Source organism: Hyla sarda, chromosome 3 (genome assembly GCF_029499605.1).
Source record: "Hyla sarda isolate aHylSar1 chromosome 3, aHylSar1.hap1, whole genome shotgun sequence".
In the NCBI taxonomy this organism is placed as follows: Eukaryota; Metazoa; Chordata; class Amphibia; order Anura; family Hylidae; genus Hyla; species Hyla sarda.
Window position 1 is genome coordinate 388,695,486 of NC_079191.1, and position 6,000 is coordinate 388,701,485.

A 6,000-nucleotide genomic window follows, 5' to 3' on the forward strand; every position below is an offset into this window, starting at 1 on the left:
CAATACTTATAAGAATAGCTGTAACAAAGATACATCATGATTACGAAAATGCTTAAAAACGACATACTTCATTTAGCCCAGATGGAAAAATTGTTTTTAATTCAGTTATCCAAAATGCCTCTCTTTGCAATAATCGTCTGCGATTAATAGCTTCGTTCTCACCTTGCGGCACTTGCTCTATCACTTGCCATCAAACTACCAAGACACAACTACCAAGACAAACTACCAAGACACTTATTTCACCAGCATGACAACCGTATGCTATGGCCCACACACACAATGATAATCGTACAGAATATTACATAATTGGTTACTGAAATATATAATATGTTCATTATATTATAATTTGTGCAATTTAGTTTTTTTATACCAATAAAAAGCGGCAGGTATGCACTTCTGATCAGTTCCCTGTGATATTAAAGGGGTACTCCGCTGCTCAGCATTTGTGACAAACTGTTCAGAACGCTGGAGCCGGCACCGGGAGCTTGTGATGTCATAACCCTGTCCCCTCATGGCGTCACACCCCGCCCCCTCAATGCATGTCTATGGGAGGGGGCGTGGCAGCGTAGACGTGCCCGTAGACGTGCAATGAGGGGGCGGGGCGTGACACCATGAGGGGGTGGGGCCATGACGTCATGAGCTCCCGGCGCTGGCTCCAGCATACAGAACAGTTTGTTCCAGCGGAGTACCCCTTTAAGAGTCAGTCTCTAGCCCAAAAAAAATGATATTCAGTTTAAGATGAAGTTTTGGCCTCGACAAAAGTCTAAGCTACTTTATGGTACCTATTATATTAGCTCTTTTAGGTCTCCTGAGATACTCAGTCCATTGACAGAATTAAAGGAAAGATGCTGAGCTCAGTTACATAGTTTTCTATGATTGAAAGCCTTTTAGTCCTGCTCCCCCTGAGCACACAGCTTCAATGTATGAAACTTTATAAATATAGAGCCACCAATCCCAGCTTGGGACCCTAGCAGGACACCGAAGGTTTGTTTTTTTAATATCATGTGCAAAGGGCAAAGGTGTGGGGGGGGGGGGGGGGGAAAGAAACAACCTCCCGCTGGAAAACCCCTTTAAAATTGCACAAGTTCAGTATAAAGAAATGTACAATGGCAGAAAAAATAAATAAATACTGAAAAATATCCACTTTGAGTCCAGCATTGGGAAAAATAAAACATTCATAGAGGCAAAAGAAAAAGAATTAAGCAAGATGCATTGGTGCACGGGTGTTGCTCTAGGAGCGCGCTGTCCTCACTTGCTTGTCACTTGTCACCTGCTTTCTCACTCGGCCTGGCTGCAAACAGGCTTAAAGGGGTACTCCGGTGGAAAACTTTTGTTTTTTTATTGAACTGGTGCCAGAAAGTTAAACAGATTTGTAAATGACTTCTATTAAAACATCTTTACCCTTCCTGTACTTTCTAGCAGCTGTATACTACAGAGGAAATTCTGTTGTTTTTTTATTTCTTTTTTGTCTTGTCCACAGTGCTCTCTGTTGACACCTGATGTCCGTATCAAAAACTGTCCAGAGCAGGAGAAAATCCCTACAGCAAACCTGTGCTGCTCTGCACAGTTCCTCACACGGACAGAGGTGTCAGTAGAGAGCACTGTGGACAAGACAAAAAGAAATTCAAAAGAACAGAATTTCCTCAGTAGCATACAGCTGCTAAAAAGTACAGGAAGGGTAAATATTTTTTAATAGAAGTAATTTACAAATCTGTTTATCACCAGTTGACTTATAAAAACCTAAACAAAAAAAAATATTTTCCACCGGAGTACCCCTTTAAATCAGCAGCAGCTGTTTCTCAACTCTTCATATACTTATGGGAAAGAGGGGGGGGGGGGTGTAACTGCATATACCTATGGGAAAGAGGGGGGGGTGTAACTGCATATACCTATGGGAAAGAGGGGGGGGGGTGTAACTGCATATACCTATGTGAAAGGGGGGGTGTAACTGCATATACCTATGGGAAAGGGGGGGGGGTGTAACTGCATATACCTATGGGAAAGAGGGGGGGGTGTAACTGCATATACCTATTGGAAAGAGGGGGGTGTCTCTGCTTATACCTATGGGAAAGGGGGGGGGGTAGTTCTGCCTATACCTATGGGGAAAGTGGGGGGGGGGTAACTCTGCCTATACCAATGGGGAAGAGGGGGGTAACTCTGCCTATACCAATGGGGAAGAGGGGGGGGGGTAACTCTACCTATATCAATGGGGAAGAGGGGGTGTATGGTAAATCTGCCTATACCAATGGGGAAGAGGAGGGGGGAACTCTGCCTATACCTATGGGGAAGAGGGGTGGTGGAAACTCTGCCCTATACCTATGGGGAAGAGGGGGGGAACTCTGCCTATACCTATGGGGAAAGGAGGGGGGTAACTCTAACTATACCTATGGGAAAAAAGGGGTTTAACTCTGTCTATACCTATGGGGAACGAGGGGGGGGGTTAACTCTGCCTATACCTACGGGGAAAGAGGGTGGGGGGGGACTCTGCTGCCTATACCTAAGGAGAAAGGGGGGTTAACTCTGTTCCTATACCTACTGGGAAGGGGGTTTAACTCTGCTGCCTATACCTATGGGGGAAGGGTGGGGGTTAACTCTGCTGCCTATACCTACAGGGAAGGGGAGAGGTTAACTCTGCTGCCTTTACCTACAGGGAAGGGGGGTTAACTCTGCTGCCTATACCTACAGGGCAGGGGGGCTACCTAACTTTAGACCTGGATGCCTAACTACTTACCTACATAACCAGCTACCTAACTATGTACATACCCGGCCTTCATACATGGCTGACTACCTACCTAGCTAGCCCCCTACCTACCTAACTTGTCATCTACCTACATATATGGCTTCCTGATCTACCTACCTATTTACCTGGCTACCAACCTACCTGCCCTTTTATTGTGTAGGACACCAAGGAGGGCATTATTACAGTTTGTGGGCCTATAGATGGAAAGATTGTGTAGAGGAGGGGAGGGCACTGGAAAAATGCAGAGTCTGACATGTTTTTCCTGCAGATGTTAAGAGATCCACATGGCGGTCTTATCCGGACAGAGTAAAAAAGGAAAGAGGATGCCGCTGATCAGAAAAGGCGTAATTATGAGTCCCAAAATATAACTGTAATCACTTATATGGCATACACATCCTGTGTACAGCTGTTATCTACCGCCATATGGTCCTGTATATAATCACTTATATTGTATACAGATCCTGTATAGTGGTTTTATTCAGTACAGTATGGCGGTGTTATCCATTTATTGTGTGGTGGTATATATTTACTCCTTGTATACCATTATTATTGGTCATGGAAATTTACCTACGCTAAAGTGTTTCTTACATATATAAATTCAGCTGCTGGCGGATAGCCGTTTACGGTGCCCCGTGCCCTTTGCTGACGATCATTTACCTGTCTTCGGGGCTCCGGCAGGTCCTCTTCGGGATCCCCTGCATCGTCGGCGCTCTCCATCGACTTCATCACATCACTGCGCACGCCGCCCCGTCATCCAATAGGAGTGGCGTGCGTAGCGACGTGATGGCAGCGACAGAGATCGCGGATGCCGGGGAAGAAGAGGCCTTACTGGAGGGTCGGGGACACCTCGGGTACGCGGCAACAGCGATGGACGGCAACATCCAGGGCAGCGGTGACAAGCGGTGACGGTCCGGAGCGGCGGGGACAGGTGAGTACAACTTCCTCTAACAGTGGTCTACAACCTGCGGACAACCTGCGGACACTGTCCTATACTTTACATTGCACGGCTCCCTCAACATGGTTTCAACAAACGATGGTCCGTTTGGAACTGATTACCATCGTATGTTGAGGGACCACTGTATGTCTATAATGTACATGCTCAAGTCTATGTGAACAGCTTCATCTGTTATAAGACTCTGTGTCTGACGTAGGTCCAGCTGAATGCTCAGGGTTTCTGCTATCTCACTTTTTCTGCTCTCTTAACTTTCCCACAGATTAGTGCTTGAAAAATTGCTGAACTGTCAGAATATAACCAACACAAGAACTGGGCAGGATTACAACACGATATGCAAGAAAAAATATTTTCTGTGACCTCAATTTTATTTATGTAATCATTTATAACAATGTACATTCTTCAGTGGATCAGATAGACATAATTCTCAGAACGTGAATATTTAGCATTTTGTAATTCCATGAATTAAATGGAAACATTTGCAGCTTTTGCGGATTGTCTATCCCTTTTCTCTAGACTTAAAACAAGAGTTTCTACGTTTTCTCACGTGCGGTCTTGTCTGTGGGCAGCATTCTGTAGAGCAGAATTTTATGTCTTTTTTTCTTTGGATATTTTCTTATATTAATTTGTATTTCAGTTCCTGACTTTTATCAAGATATTTGCTCGCTTACATCCAGAAGCTGCAAACCTGTTCATAGCTAGTACTGCTCTTAGCTGGGAAGTGGATTGGATAAACCTGTCCATGCAATGCCCTGGGAATAAACAGCCTGGTCATAAGATGTATGCAGCTGCTTATATATTCATCTCACAGAGCATTGCCTAGACTTTATACAAATGAATCTACTTCTCAGCTGAAAACAGGACTAACTAAAGTATATTTTTTTGCCACCTCTGAATATAAGCGTGAATGTATTTATGTACAAAGTTTTTACAGTGATTAAAGGGGTTCTCCACTGCCCTGCCTTCCGGAGCTCCGCTCGCAGTGTCCGGAAGTTTATCACTCCGAACGCTGTGTGCGGGCTTCCGTGTTCGAGGCCGCCTCCTCGTGACATCACGCCAGCCCCCTCGTGATGTCACGCTCACCCCCTGGTGACCTCACACCCACTCCCTTAACGTAAGTCTATGGGAAGGGGGCACGACCGCTTTGACGCCCCCTTCCCATAGGCTTTCGTTGAGGGTGCGGGCGTGACATCACGAGGGGGTGGGCGTGAGGTCACAAGGGGGCAGGCGTGACGTCACGAGGGGGCGGCCTCGAACACGGAAGCCCGCACACAGCGTTCGGAGTGATAAACTTCCGGACGCTGTGAGCGGAGCTCCGGAAGGCAGGGCAGTGGAGAACCACTTTAAAGGGGTACTCCCATGGAAAACTTTTTTAAATCAACTGGTGCCAGAAAGTTAAACAGATTTGTAAATTACTTCTAGTAAAAAATCTTAATCCTTCCAAAACTTTTTAGGGGCTATATACTACAGAGGAAATGCTTTTCTTTTTAGATTTCTCTGATTTCATGATCACAGTGCTCTCTGCTGACCTCTGCTGTCCATTTTAGGAACTGTCCAGAACAGCATATACTTGCTATGGGGATTTTCTCCTGCTCTGGAAAGTTCCTAAAATGGACAGCAGAGGTCAGCAGAGAGTGGTCATGACATCAGAGAAATCTAAAAAGAAAAGCATTTCCTCTGCAGTATATAGCTAAAAAGTACTGGTAGGATTAAGATTTTTTAATAGAAGTAATTTACAAATCTGTTTAACTTTCTGGCATCAGTTCATTTAAAAAAAAAAGTTTTCCACGGGAGTAACCCTTTAAAGAGGACACGTGACCTCAAAAACATTACCCATCATTATCGATGTGGGCTGGAGCCACCGCTAAAAAGACCTGGGAAACTTTTTTGATGCTGGTATTTTTGTTGCCCAATATGCAGTAATGAGTGTCTAGACCAGTGATAGCTAACCTTTTTGTGCCCAAATCCAAACACAAAGGGGAAGTGGCCAAGAAGGGAGGAACCACTCAAATTCAGTATGCCCCATGTATGTAATGACCCTCTAAAGCCAGCAAGTAATATGCCCCCGGCTGTAAGTAGGACCCCCCTGTAGGTAGTTTGCACCTTTTAGGTAGCATCACCTGTAGGCATTGGTATAACTATAGGGGGGTGCAGAGTTATCAGTCATACCAGAGCCCTGTGACTGAGAGTGCCCCAAGGCACAGTAGTATAAATGATACATGGTGGACATGGGGCCCTGTTACAGATTTTGCGAGTTACAACTCAGTCTGTAGATAGTATGCCCCCTGTATATAGTATTCCCCTCTAG